Consider the following 13,909-nt stretch of genomic DNA (forward strand, 5'->3'; position numbering starts at 1 on the left):
AAAGACTCTGATACATGCTCAGTAATGTCCATTGGAACCATTTTACAACAGTGTACTCTACAGTAGCTTGATAGCAAGTGCATTAATAAACAGTACAACAGACTGATCATCTCAATGAAAGCAAAGTCTAGTAACATTAATTTGATACAAAAAGGTTTTGTGTCCTGTCATGTTAATATGCCATTCAAAGCAAAATCTACCAGAACAGCAATTTCAGTTATGTTAAATAAATCTATAGATTATATATCAGACGGGTAGCCGTGTTAGTCTGGATCTGTAAAATCAGCAAAGAGTCCTGTGGCACCTTATAGACTAACAGAGGTTTTGGAGCATGAGTTTTCGTGGGTGAATACCCACTTCGTCGGATGCATGTAGTGGAAATTTCCAGCACATGCATCCGATGAAGTGCGTATTCGCCCATGAAAGCTCATGCTCCAATACATCTATTAGTCTATAAGGCTCCACAGGACTCTTTGCTGCTTTTATAGATTATATGTGATCTAGCTAACTCCATTAACAACAGTCCTAGAGTTTATTGTACTACAACAAACTTACATTATGGTAAGCATCCTAAAAATATAAAATAGTAAAGCAATGGGCTTGAGGATGGGGAAAAAACACTGGCAGCTGAATTAGGCACCACCAGAAAAATAATCTTTAATTTTTCCTTATAGTACCCTTTGCATTATTTCCTCCAGTTAGTTTTCAGTGTCCCAAATTGCTTTACTTCCTTTGAGAAATACCATTCCAGAAGTCAACATCTTATCGTCAGACATTTTCCTGATGGTCATCTTAAATTTTCCCTTTCAATATTTCATCCCATTACTTTTATACATAATTAGGCCATTCTCAGATGTTGTCTTGCTTTGATTTTATTATTAGGGGTATGCGCATGAAAACAACATCTTTTGTTCTTAAGATTTTATCTCCTTCTGCAGCATGGGCAGCCTGGTATTTACATAATTTCTATGTGGGTCAAGTGAAAAGACTTAATCATTGAGTCTTACATGAGGCATTTAACTTCTTCCACTAAAAGTAAAATATGAAATCAGTGATCTCCTTCTAGTGGCAGAGATGACCTGGAAAACCTCCTCATATATTGCACATTACACTTTAGAGTCTATTCCCTTATGAGCTAAGCTGTGAGTGAGGCAGTTTACAGGTGGGGATGGATTCAAGTATCCTGGGTCTTTGTGATATAGATAAACAGAGAAATTACATTTCTCTGTCCTCGTGACTTCACAAAAGTTGCCATAGCAACAAGTGGAATTTTTTCAATAACTTTGTTTTAAACACACACAGGCTGTAAACACAGCATTTTAGGTAATGTTTCATTTACTCAAGAAATGGATTACTGGGCAACATGAAAGTACTTTAACTATGTTGCTTTTCAGTCATTATATTTAATATGTGCAGCTAATAATTCCTGAGTTTAGCCTGTTATGCCTCTTGTTGGATTTCCTTCAACTGTCTTTAGGGTATTATCAAAAATATCCTTAAATAACTTATTAAATTATAGAAAATCTGGAACTTTTATTTTTTTTATAGAATCACACATTCATACGGCTAGAAAAGGAATCATGAATTGCAATCCAAGTGGGTCAGGATTTTCTCTACACTAATCCTTAGCTTTATGTAACCTGCTCTAAAACTTGTCCTTGGCAGATACTACTGCAACTGCTTAATTGCCCTTACTGCTAGGCAGAGTCGATAAAAATCAACTATTTTTTAAAAATCAGATTTTTTAAATTTAAATTGGATTTTCTAATTCAAATTAAATATAGGGTTATTTTTTAAAAAACAAACATAAGTAAATCTGAAATTATGACAACCTACATTAAGGTCTAAACTTACTATAATCAATCAAAGTAATTTAAGTTTATTTTTTAAAAAAATTAAGCAATACATGTTTGGTGCCAACTTTCAAAAAAAGTCAACCACTGAACTGGCAGAAATCACTGGCTAACCACCTGGAACATCATGGTTTACTGAAGCACTAAACCAGCTTTTGAAATCAGTAGTCACTTCTGCAGGTGCAGAAAGAATATTTTTTTAATTTCAGTTTATTTTACTAGTTCATCTCAATGACTAATTCATTCAAAGTTAAAAAACCAACTGGGTGATGGAAAAAAAAAAAGCAGGAAAGTTTGTTTTCCTCTTCCAATATATGTAAAAAAAAACAGGTGGAAGAGGATGAAATCTACGAGTTCTAAAATCTTGAAAGACATGATGACCAGAAACAATCAGTTCAATTAATGAACTACGAATACTACTTCCTTTGTTTAAAAATTAAGTTAATTTTCAATGCAAAAAACTTATTTTGATAAACTTTTTGTCTTCTGTATCCAGTGCTAACTAAAGATAAAAATTAAAATGATGTTTTCTGCATTTAACCGAATTTTAATTTCTATCCAAACAGAACTTAACAAATCATGTACAAAACTGATAATAAAAAGATATGAAATGTAAAAATTAAGAATCTAAGTAAACATGAGTTAAGCTATAGAACTGCTTAAATAAATATGTATAGATATATATTATACCCATCTTATTAGCAAAAAAACAAACAAACCAGACCACCACAAAATTTAGTGTAAAGGCTATTTAGTTGCAAATCAACATGTTTTAATGGTTGCCAACAAAGGAGACCCAACCTTTATTTAGGAAAATAACTAAAAAGTATAAATGCAGAACAAAATTAAAATCTGTGATTTAAGTCGCTTTGCTTTAAATCAATCCAGCCTGCTATTAGAAATGTTTTCTATCACATTTCTCAACTCTGCTTTTGTATAATACTGGCAATTTGTGATAATTATCTACCATAGGTGGTATTTCTAGAGAAGGAATAATTCTGGAAATAGTATAGAAGCTCCTTCAGTACAAGTGTCCCTATACACGCCAATGTATCTCCTGGATTATTTGAATTAAATCAATCATGTATAGTTTGGGTCTCATCTTTTTGATAAAAATAAAAGATATTCCTGCCTTTATCTACCATATGGATCCAATCCTGTCAACAGTTAGGCCTGGTCAATACTTAAGTTAGACTGACCTAACTATATTACTATGTCAACCTAACCCCTGGTGTAAACATGGCTAGGTTGATGGAAGGATTCTGTCACCTCTCGGAGAGATGGATTAACTGTAATCAACGGAAAAGCCCTTCCATCGATGTAGACAGCATCTATGCTGTGTTGCTGCAGCAGCTGTAGCTGCGGTAGTGTAGCTATAACCTTAGTACACCATTTACCCCAGTTGAAACCACAGAGACTAGACCCACAACAGTAACCACTATCCTTGGACGTGAGTGTTTTCAGGGTTGAGCACTAAATGTTCAAATGAGGTTTTAAAAAGTCTTTCAAATATAAAATATATTGCTTCTCCGCCTTTCCTGCTTCAGGGACCTCATATAAAACACAGCATTAAAACAACAGTTTTAATTAATATTTATAATATTTAGAATACGTAAGTTGTAAAACACCCCAAAATAATAAAAAAAGCAGTAAAAGTCTACCACAGTAGGTTCTTCCCTTTCCCTATCCCTAAAGGTCAGGAGAAGAGATACTTCACTGCTCTTGAGCTACCGCAGCTAAAGCATGGACAGTGTTCATTCTGCTCCTCTATGCCCCCAGGACCAAAAGCACAATTCCCTCCAAACTAGAAGGGTGGCAATGCATATAAGGTTTTAGAAGCTCAGCAAAATAGTGTAACAAGGTGACATGCTGGCTTAATATAGCCAAGTTTTTTATTTTACTACATTAATTTTATCCATATTTGATTTTCTAGTAACAAACTCTTGCTATATTCCAACTTTGGTCTACAGAAACTGAAAACGTTGCAGCCTGGACTTGATTCCATACATTTCTGCAGAGAAAGCACATAATGTTCCCTCATTTGGTGAATGGTAATATCCTGATCCATGAACTAAATTATATTACTTTCCCTGTCAGCCTGGTTCTATCTTCCACTCTCCTTTTCCTATGCTATGGTGAAGACTGAGAGATGAACACATCTACCCATGACAATGGTTCTTATGTCATTGATAAAATACTGTAACAGAATAGCTTATAGTACATTTTGGGATGTACTATAAGCTATGGATATGGCAAACAGAAATAATTCTATCTATAAAGGGTTTCATTCAGAAGTGGCAAATTTCAGGTTCAGATGCTTACTTGGCCATTACCTCAACCTTTTGAACTCTGCTTTTCATAGTTGTCCAGGCTCTCTCCCCTCCTCAGACAACCCCAAGCCCAACCAGTCTCTCTCCCGCTAACTTTGCTCCATAGCTTTGAGGGTGGACTAACTGTCGTTGGAGGAAATGACTAAGTAGTCTGTTCCCTTCTGCAATGTAAGATTCTTTATTTCTGGCAGTCTCCCAGTTCCTACCTGTAATGTCTTCACTATTGTAATTATTATCCACATATTTTAAAAGCGTCTCATGTTGTTTTATAACTGAGAAAACAGACTTTAAATATATCCACTTTCACTGGCTACATGCTGTTCCTATAAGTGCCTGTATGTCCATGTTATTGGAAAGTGTTTATGATTGGCAATGTCCTAGCTTTGAAATGTGTGAAATAATGGCTTTTTAGGACAGCTGCTAAATTAGGACCCATTCTGCATAACCCATGTCACATTAGCACTGTAGCTAAAGTGTAAGTATACACAAGGAATTCAAAGGGAAATTAGTGTGAAATAGCTAGGGTCTGAATTTAAAGCACAATAACTATTCAGTACTAATTCTCTACATGGATGCTCTTATTCTGCACTAACAAAGGGTGTCCACATGGGAGTTAATGCAGAATAGTTATTCAGCAGTTGTAGATTCTGGGCTTTTCCTTATGTAGACAAGCCCTTACAGTAAAAGATTTGAAGAGCCCAGTCTAACTTATCTAAAAGAAGAATGAAAGGTGACTTGAATGAAGGGCAGAAGTACCTCTATGGAAAGAAACTACCAGGTATTAAAGGGTTCTTTAATTCAGCAGAGAAAGGCATTACAAAAACCAATAGCCAGAAAAGCTTAAAGCCAGATGCACTGAAATTAGAAATAAGGCACAAATTTTTAACACTGAGGGTGATAACCCACTGGAACAAACTACAAGTGAAGTGGTGTATTCTCTATATCTTGAAGTCTTCAAATCAAGGCTGGATGCTTCAAGATATGCTTTAGCCAAACAAAGTTATGAACTCATTACAGGGGCAACTGTGTGAAATGAAATGGCCTGTGATACACAGGAAGTAAGAATGGATAATCTAATGGTCCCTTCTGGCCTTAAACTTTATGGATCTATTAATCTGTTTAAGAGTTTTATCCTTCAGCCCGTAACCACAATATCTGAGTTTTTTCCGCATAAAATCAACAGCTATAGTGAAATCCCTAGCGGACTTCCTGGAGAATCTGGAACTTCTCCCTTTTCAAAACTCTGCTTGGGGTACAGGTTTCATTTTTTATTGGTTGACATGGATTTAGGGATCAAGGCAGTGTTGGTGAAGGGGGCTGCTGAAGCAAGAAAAAAATTGTTCAGCATGGAGTAGAGTGAGAGAAGAAAGAAAAAAGAGATAGGCTCTATGTAACCAGTATATCCATAATGTCCAAGGACAATTCATAAAGATTTTACAATCACTAAAATAGATACTACTCAAAAAATCATTCCAAATTTTACATACAACCCAGAGTAGACTGGCAAGGATATAATCTGTTTTAAGTTTCTGTGTGATCATACAAGCAGCATGCATGTACTCAGTTCAGCTACTGATATGGTACAGTTTGATTCTGAATCTTAGTATATTAATTTGGGGCTCCCACTATGATACTACAGAAACACAGTCTGACAGTTATTAAACATAATTTCTTCAAGTACTCAAAGATAGGATAAAATGTTATAAAAATATTTAAAGATGGGAGAAAAAAAATTTCACTTCTTTTCATTATTTCTGATACGGGGGAAATATTTGTCCTTAATTTACAAAAGAAATCCTATTTTTTTTTCTTTTTTTTTTTAAGGACAGTTTTTCAACTATTCCTTTGAGTGAGACCTTTAAATTTTATTTCTCTAAGCACTGGAAGAGTGGCTCTTGGAAAAGATTGGTTATTGAACCTTTCTTTTGAATGTGACGCCTCATATGCCGATCTGATGACAGGTTTGCATGAGCTAGCCTATGAAAGGCTTTTCACCTGGAAGCAGGCAGTAATGCTGATGGGCTATGGGCCAGGAGTTTTTGGTACCGCTCATCTAGAAGTTGGCAAATATTCATTGAAGCTTTAACAAACAGCACCTTGAAGGAACAGAACTGAAGAACTGAAATTTGTACTGTGAAAATATGATGAGCAAGTTAGTGTTCTGTCAAACAACCCACTTCTCAGAGATATGGAGAAGAATGTACATAGCTAGTAATTATGTATTTAACACTAATATTTCATCACAAGAATAGGTGGTCTCTAGGGTCATCATATATAGGACCAAGCCAATTTAAAATCAGATAGAACAAAACCATGACATGCAAATGAAGATGGAAGATATAAAACCAAGAGTCTGTATCTAATGTTTAAATACACTTGCTATTTGTTTATTTGTTTTTATCACCACTTCTTTAAACTGCCTGTATTCTAAACTTCCCTTAAGGCCTCTACTGGTGTCATGTTTTAAACTCTCACTCATACCTCTTGAAAAATATTGGGTGAAATCCTGGCCCCACTGAAGCCAATGGCAAAATTCCCATTTTCTTCAACAAGGCCAGGATTTCATCCACTCTGTTTAGAAGGAATTCTCTTTACCTATCAAAATGTCTACTCTTCTACTTCCATCTCTATGCCTCATAATATTTCCATAAGATAATACTGAGATCTTCTGAGTTCAGCAGCTGCTGTATATTAGGCATCTCCAGTCATAATCTTGTTTGCAAAATTACATTCAATTACAGTGGCAAGCATTGGGTTATGACTTCACATGGGGAATGAGCAGCAGGAACAGATGAACTCCTAAAGAACAGTCTTTTTTATGTAATGTAAAGAATAAATTATGTACAAAAAACTACATGAAAACAACAACATCTAAGTTGCAAAATCAGAAAATCAAAAGTTAGGAAATGCCAGATTTAGGATTGCCTACACAACCTTAATTCTGTCACCTCGTGTGTGCACTCTGTGCACTGAATGAGCCAGTGAACCTGTGGGGAAAAGTAGGATATGTAATCATAATCTGTATCATAATGCACAAGAATTAAGGTCACGTGGGCAACTGTAAATCACGCATTTTCCAACTTTCAAGTGCCTGTCTTACAACCTAAATAATACTATTTTAAATGTAGATTAGTTGTGTGGAATTTCCTAGACTTTTAAAAAATAAATAGGAAAAGTTAAAAAAATATTTTATGTATAACTATAACAATACTCCCATCATGCAGCACCAATGTGTGAACCCTGAGCCTTCAGCACTGCCTCACAGGCTGCTACCATTTGAGCAACAGGACTAGCTACATTAGCTGGCAGTAGGAGCTGGTTGTTACCCCAGAGAGACCATGTGTTGAGTCAGGGGGGCTGGCCCCTCTTACTCACCTACTCTCCCAATTCTCCCTCCCTGAGGATTGGAGGAGCTCCAGCCCTATTTGGTGCCCCAGGGGGCAGGGAATTTGGGTTGCTAAAAGGGCCAGCTGCTGGGTTTGGCGGGGAGTTGGATCCTGGTCTGGCTCTCTCTTTTCTAACCTGCGTGGGACCGCCAGATGGGGGCATGGGTGACTGGGACCACAGGTAGGATAGGAATATTGTCCTACCCCCTGCTACTCCTGTTTCCAGGTGTTCTCAGTACAGCACGTGCTGATGTTGAGCCAGAAACATCAGCTCAGCCTCAGAAAATGTGATTAGTTACTATTTTGCCAGGCCATCAAAATTTTCCTAAGACACAAGTGAGAGAAGGGAAATGGCCATTTTAAAGTTTATTTCTCACCAAAAGCACAATGGGATTTCATGGGATTTCCTCACCAAATATCACAGGGCTGCTGCAAATAATGGATGTCAGAGAGCTTCTCACAAAAAAGTAAACAAGAATCTTTTATAATGGAAACTGTTAGGCAGCCCAAATATAGGGATCGCTTTATCTCCCCCTATAACGATGAAGGAATTAACATTATGCGAGAAATACTGCATTGGCAAAACTGTTTTGTAACAGAATGTTTTATGAAGATTTCCAAGAAGCATGAGCGGCCCTTTAAAATCACGTTATGCTTTGCAATTTTAAAGTGACTGTGGAAGGTCTGGCCTAAGCATAGGACTGGAAGGACACAACTGCTACTTTCCAATCTGGCTCTGACACTGACTCCATTTTGGGACTTGGGCAAGCCGCTTACTCTCTTTGCCGCAGCTTCTCCCCTGGGACTTTCTGTTAATAAAAGGACACATCGCTCATAAGTATATAGATGCCACTGTAAGGCATAGTCCAGGAAACAGACAGATATTGAATGCACACAGAGTAATATACGCTGTAAAAAGTGAGACTCAAAGAGCAGTCCAGTACCAGATGGCATGGACCGCTCTGGTATATAGCAATGAGTCTCAGCTGGACTGACCAGCACAGTGCACCTCACACACAGTTATAATATTTATCCAAAAGGGGGCATGTAATATATTACTGGAAAACTAGTAACTGATTATTAGTCTTCTTTTGTGATATATGTACAGAAAATCTAAAAATAATTATGAAGACAAAAGAAAGGGTCTGACACCTCAAGCCAGGACAGTGGCTTCTTCATTTCCATCAGAGATTTCAGGATGAGCATTTGTATTGTAAAAAAAAAAAAAAATCACAAGTGGGAAGAAGGCAGCATGGCCTCAACACCCAGCAAGGGAAAGGAACATTATCTGAGGCTACATTTCAGAATAATACATTTCAAAGCTTACTGAAGTATAAAAAGAGAGGGAGAGAACCCCCCACGTTATCCTTGCCCTGAGGCGACAAAGAAAACCAAGCACACTGGGCTCTGTGATCCTGGTTAAAGACTAGCCAGCCACATTGGAAGAATGACTATGCTGAAAAAACTTTCAACAAGGCGGCTCACGTTGGTTGGATTTCAGTCCTGCTAGTGTATTTTCATTTTTCTTTATAAGCATCTCTATCCCTACTACTTCTAACTTGGTATCACCTAAATCTATGTCCTTATGTAGTTTAACTTGTTTTACTATAAACCAACTCACTGCTGTGATTGGAAGGAAGGTGTGTTAACCCCAGTTAAGTTAATAAGCTGTTGTGTCCTTTCTCTTTAAAGGAGAAGCAAACTTGTAAGCTTTTGTGAATGTTCCAGCAAGAGGGACTGGACACTACCAGGGAGATGGTTTTGGGGAAACTCAGGACTGGAAGGTCTGATGGTGTTGCCCTGCAAGAAGTAAACAGGGCTGGCAGAAGTCAGGGTAACTCCATTTTGTGCTAAAAGTATATTGCTGGTATCAGGGCTCTGAGCCAAAACTGCACAGCACAGAGGCACCCAGGGCTAGAGGGCAGGTGGTGACACAACCCCTTACTGGTGTGGGTTGACTCCTAAAGCATCACAGAAGGGTACTGCTGCTTTTACCCATGTTTTCTGAAACTTGACAACTGAGGAAGATGTATATATAATCCGCTGAAAAGGAAAGGAAATAACCATTTTTCTCTTCTAATCTGAAGACAGAACATTAAATTGAACAATATGTTGGGGTGGTGTACACAATACTGTTCTTATGAGCTTAACTTCATGTGAAATTAAGATGGAAATTGGTCTCTAATCTCTCTCACATATTCCCATGCAGCTGCTTTAATAAATTATTACACTTCTCTGCCACTAGTTTCAAGTTTTATAATGCCAGTATGTTCCTCAGTTACGCCAAGGTGAGAAAAGGCTTCTTCCCTCGTGGAATCAGTCATGATAAGAAAAATGGGTGCTTGTTTAAATTCACAGTGAATCCAACAAGCGTTTTTCTATTGACTCCTTGTGAGAGCTAGATAAAGCTTTTAATGCCTAAGCTGCCATATCAGCTTCATGGGGAAGGAAGGATTAAGAGATATCTTACCTATCAGACAGGACAGACACCAAGAGCAGGGCTTTATCTTCTTTTTAAGCATAGTGCTTTGCTTTACAATATATTAGTGTCACTGTGTTACTGAGGGGTCTAATCCTACATTAATTCATTGTATTATATATATACACCCTGAGAGTAACTCTTGTATCCTTATATGTAACTAAATTGGCCAGGTTGTGAAAGCACTAATGCCAGAAAGGCAGTCTGTGAAGCAATCCCATCCATATTTTGAGAATGAGGTAGTGATCTGGAGAGCAGTGCAGCATTGAGAGATATTTGATATTGCTGTAATAATTACATTTGAAGTTCAAATTGATGAAAGCTAAAATATCTCAGCATCAGGGTTTTGTACCTTAGATGGCTGTAAAGGTTGGCACAAGTCAAAGAATAATCTTCGATCAAGTGCTGATATCTAGACTACAACTTGATAACAAACTTTGGTAGCACTCTGTGGACAGCAGCCAGTAGTTGAACCTTTTCAACAGACACTTTTATTATTGCACTGATGAGCTGGAGGAGTGGCTTGCAGGAACCCTTTGTTAATTGATGCAAACTTTCGGCTTTCTAAAAGAGAATCTTTTTATTTAAAAGTAAGTTCTGAGCCCAATTCCTTGTGAAGGGAGCCTTGAAAACATAAGTGATAACAGATTTCTGAGAGTAACAGAAATTTGAAGCTGGGACCGATTTCTGCAGTAGGAGGCTGAGGAGACCTAAAGATACAATCCCACTATATTTTGTATTTAAATAAGTAAGTTATGTTTGCGCATACCCCAAAGAATTACATAAAATCCTTAGGCTAGCCCTGCATAGTGGTGTAGAGGAGACAGGAGAGGTGAGGGATAAAGAGGCAGTGACCAAAAAATTGTTCGTAACCCTCTGCAAAATGCTAACTCTGGTTCTGCTTGTTAACATTCTCAACTCTCTAAGTGCACTCAACTATTGCTGACTGTGGCAGCAGCTGCAAGAGAAACTCCTTTATGTCCCCACACAGTCCTTGTAGACAAGAATGGGGAATGCACTGCATTGTCCCCACAGCACCACTCCCTAACCAGTTGCTACAGCAGTGCATGACAAGGCTCAGGGGAGGAAAAGATGGGACTAAATGGCTGCTGTTCTAACTGAGAAACCTGTGACCACTGCTGCTGATGCTTGCCTGAGCAGCCATAGTCCAAAGAGTTGGTGTTGGGAGGGGGCCTGAATCCCCGCTCTCCTGCCCAGAAGCCTAAGGAAATCCACTCCTCTACTCTATCTAGGGAAAACCTGCCCAACTTAAAAGGAACCATTTCCTAAGCATCTGCCCAGCACCAGAGGGAGAATACTCCCACTCAACCAGCTACTCCAGAGCCAGAGGCCGTAGGACGATCACAGCTGCTGTTGTGAGGAACAGCTACCAGGCAGAAAAAACAGGGGAGCCCCAATGAGTCAGGAGCCACTGTAATGATGTAGGATTGCGGGAGAATATGAAATGGAAACATTTTTTTAAAGACAGCAAAGAGTCCTGTGGCACCTTATAGACTAACAGACGTAATGGAGCATGAGCTTTCGTGCATCCAACGAAGTGGGTATTCACCCACGAAAGTTCATGCTCCAATATGTCTGTTAGTCTCCAAGGTGCCACAGGACTCTTTGCTGCTTTTACAGATCCAGACTAACCCGGCTACCCTTCTGCGATTTTTTTTAAAGGCAAATAGTAAGGTGGAGGGGAAGGAGTTGGGTAGAAAGTGTGTGGAACTAATGGACCTCTGTGAACAGAATGGAGAAAGATTATATTGCCCAGGGAACATTGTCTTTATTACTCATTGAGGGAGAAATTTTTCATAATATTATGGCTTCACATCACTGGCTTATTGATTTGGAAAACTTTGTTTGCCTAATGCAATATGTTCTTGAACCACCCAAAATATTGTTAGCCACACTAATTATCCTGTAATAGTGTATCTCTGAATAACTGAATATGAAATATAAAATCAAAGAACCTGGATTCAACAGTCATTACACTTGGTGGGGGGAAAATTAGCCCAAGAAGAAGCTGAAGTGGTAGTGAAAGGTGTCGGTTAATGTAGACAGCACTGGGGATAATGAATTTGCTTTTCCAATCCTGGGTTAGAATATATGAAATTTTCAGTGTTGATTTGTGTCACAATTTTATGGTGGTCAACTGATAATGGTAAATGGATAGTCTCACTGCAGCTCCTCATTTACCAGTATCAGCCAACTACCACAAAATATGACATAAATTGAAATGATTGGCAGTCTCTGCTTAAGACTGAAAATCCACAGAATTTTATGTCAGGAATGAAATGCATTTGGAGGGCTGTATGGGAAGCTTGGTCAGCCTCCTCAAATGCAGAGCTAAATACACCCCAGGAGAAATATAATCTATGTAGCTACTTATGTCTCTCAACACTGTTCTATATCCGTATCCTACAATTAATGGACTTTATCCTCACAACACTACTATGAATTTTATTCTCACTTTACAAATGAGGAACTGAATCACAAGGTAGATTAAGTGATTTGCTGTAAACTACAAATGACATTTGTGGCTAAACCAGTAATTAAACCGATACCTCGAGTTCCAGTGCAGGACCCTTATCCATTAGATCTTCCTTCCTAACCCGCAGTAGAATAACTCCTCTGGCTTCAGAACATACCGATTTGGCCCCTGTGTCTGGCTCAAGTCATTACTATTAATCTCACTTTCAAAACCACTAAATGCACTCTAAAACTTTTAAAGATGCATTAGTGTTTCCTTTCAATTTTAGAAACTAAAACTTAGTTTATAAAAATGAAACACCTTTCTGATCAGACTACTCAGTCTGTATCAGCTAGAGCCTTTACCAGTTTATTTTTGGACATTAATTCTGGGGAATATTCTATTTAATCTTAACAGCTAATATAGAGTGCAGACTAGACAGAGATACAGTAACTAGACACAGATAAAACTAGTCTTCCAATTCAGGGAACACTTAATGTAAGCAAGACTGCTACATGGCTTTTAACTCATGGTAATTTGTCAATTCTAGCTGGCAGCAGTTTAGGTTTCACAAAATACCAATTCCTCAAACACCCTTGAAATGTTTTATATAAATAACCTTGCAGGAAAAACTAACACCTGTTGTGTGTCTGCCAAATAACTTTGTGCAGTACTTTGGTTTTCAGGTGACTGCAGTGATGGAATTAAGTTTTTCCTTTCCAAAACAATCCTAGAATATACTATACTGTGTACACACAATATTTTTGAAGGAAGTCACTGTCAAGGAAGAGGGAAGTAACCCAAGGTACTCAGCAATAAATCATCCATCTCTTACTGTAACTAGATAAAGAAAGCAACATTTAATCTACTTTGTGCATTTCAGAAAAGAACGAATGCATTATAACCAAAAACCTACAGTAAACAGTTAAACTATTACGGTTAAATACTATCTGAATTGTTCCTGCACCATCAAGCATTACTTAGAGCATGAAGAAGGCTCCGCTATCCCGGTCTCTCCAGGGCCACTCACTGCATCCTTGTTCAGAAGTCCCATACACATTTTCCCTTTCAGTGGAGGGATTCTTTTGGTCAGCCTCTTTTACATGTTCCACCAGCAGTTCAATGGCATGCCTTTCTTCATTCTTAACACATGACCCAGATATATCCATCATCTTTTCTGGATAACTCTCAGGATAAGATGATGTTGAATTCTGATAAATCTCAGCTTTTGTTATAAATACATTCCATTTGATACCTGGTAACTTCCTAGGGCATTTGCTTTCAAAGGTGTGTCTGCCTATACCTTTGGTGGATTTCCAGGTTTCACATTCACATGTTAAGGTGGAAATATCTGAGTTGAAAATTCATAGTTTGGTCTTTAAATT

General features: G+C 37.9%; 1 protein-coding gene across 2 annotated transcripts in view; it reads right to left on the reverse strand.

Annotated features, from left to right (window-relative positions):
* Window positions 1-13,909, reverse strand: part of CDK19 (cyclin dependent kinase 19) — a 232,839-nt gene that overhangs the window by 31,933 nt on the left and 186,997 nt on the right. The window lies entirely within an intron of this gene.

Source organism: Gopherus evgoodei, chromosome 3, assembly GCF_007399415.2.
Source record: "Gopherus evgoodei ecotype Sinaloan lineage chromosome 3, rGopEvg1_v1.p, whole genome shotgun sequence".
Classification (NCBI taxonomy): Eukaryota; Metazoa; Chordata; order Testudines; family Testudinidae; genus Gopherus; species Gopherus evgoodei.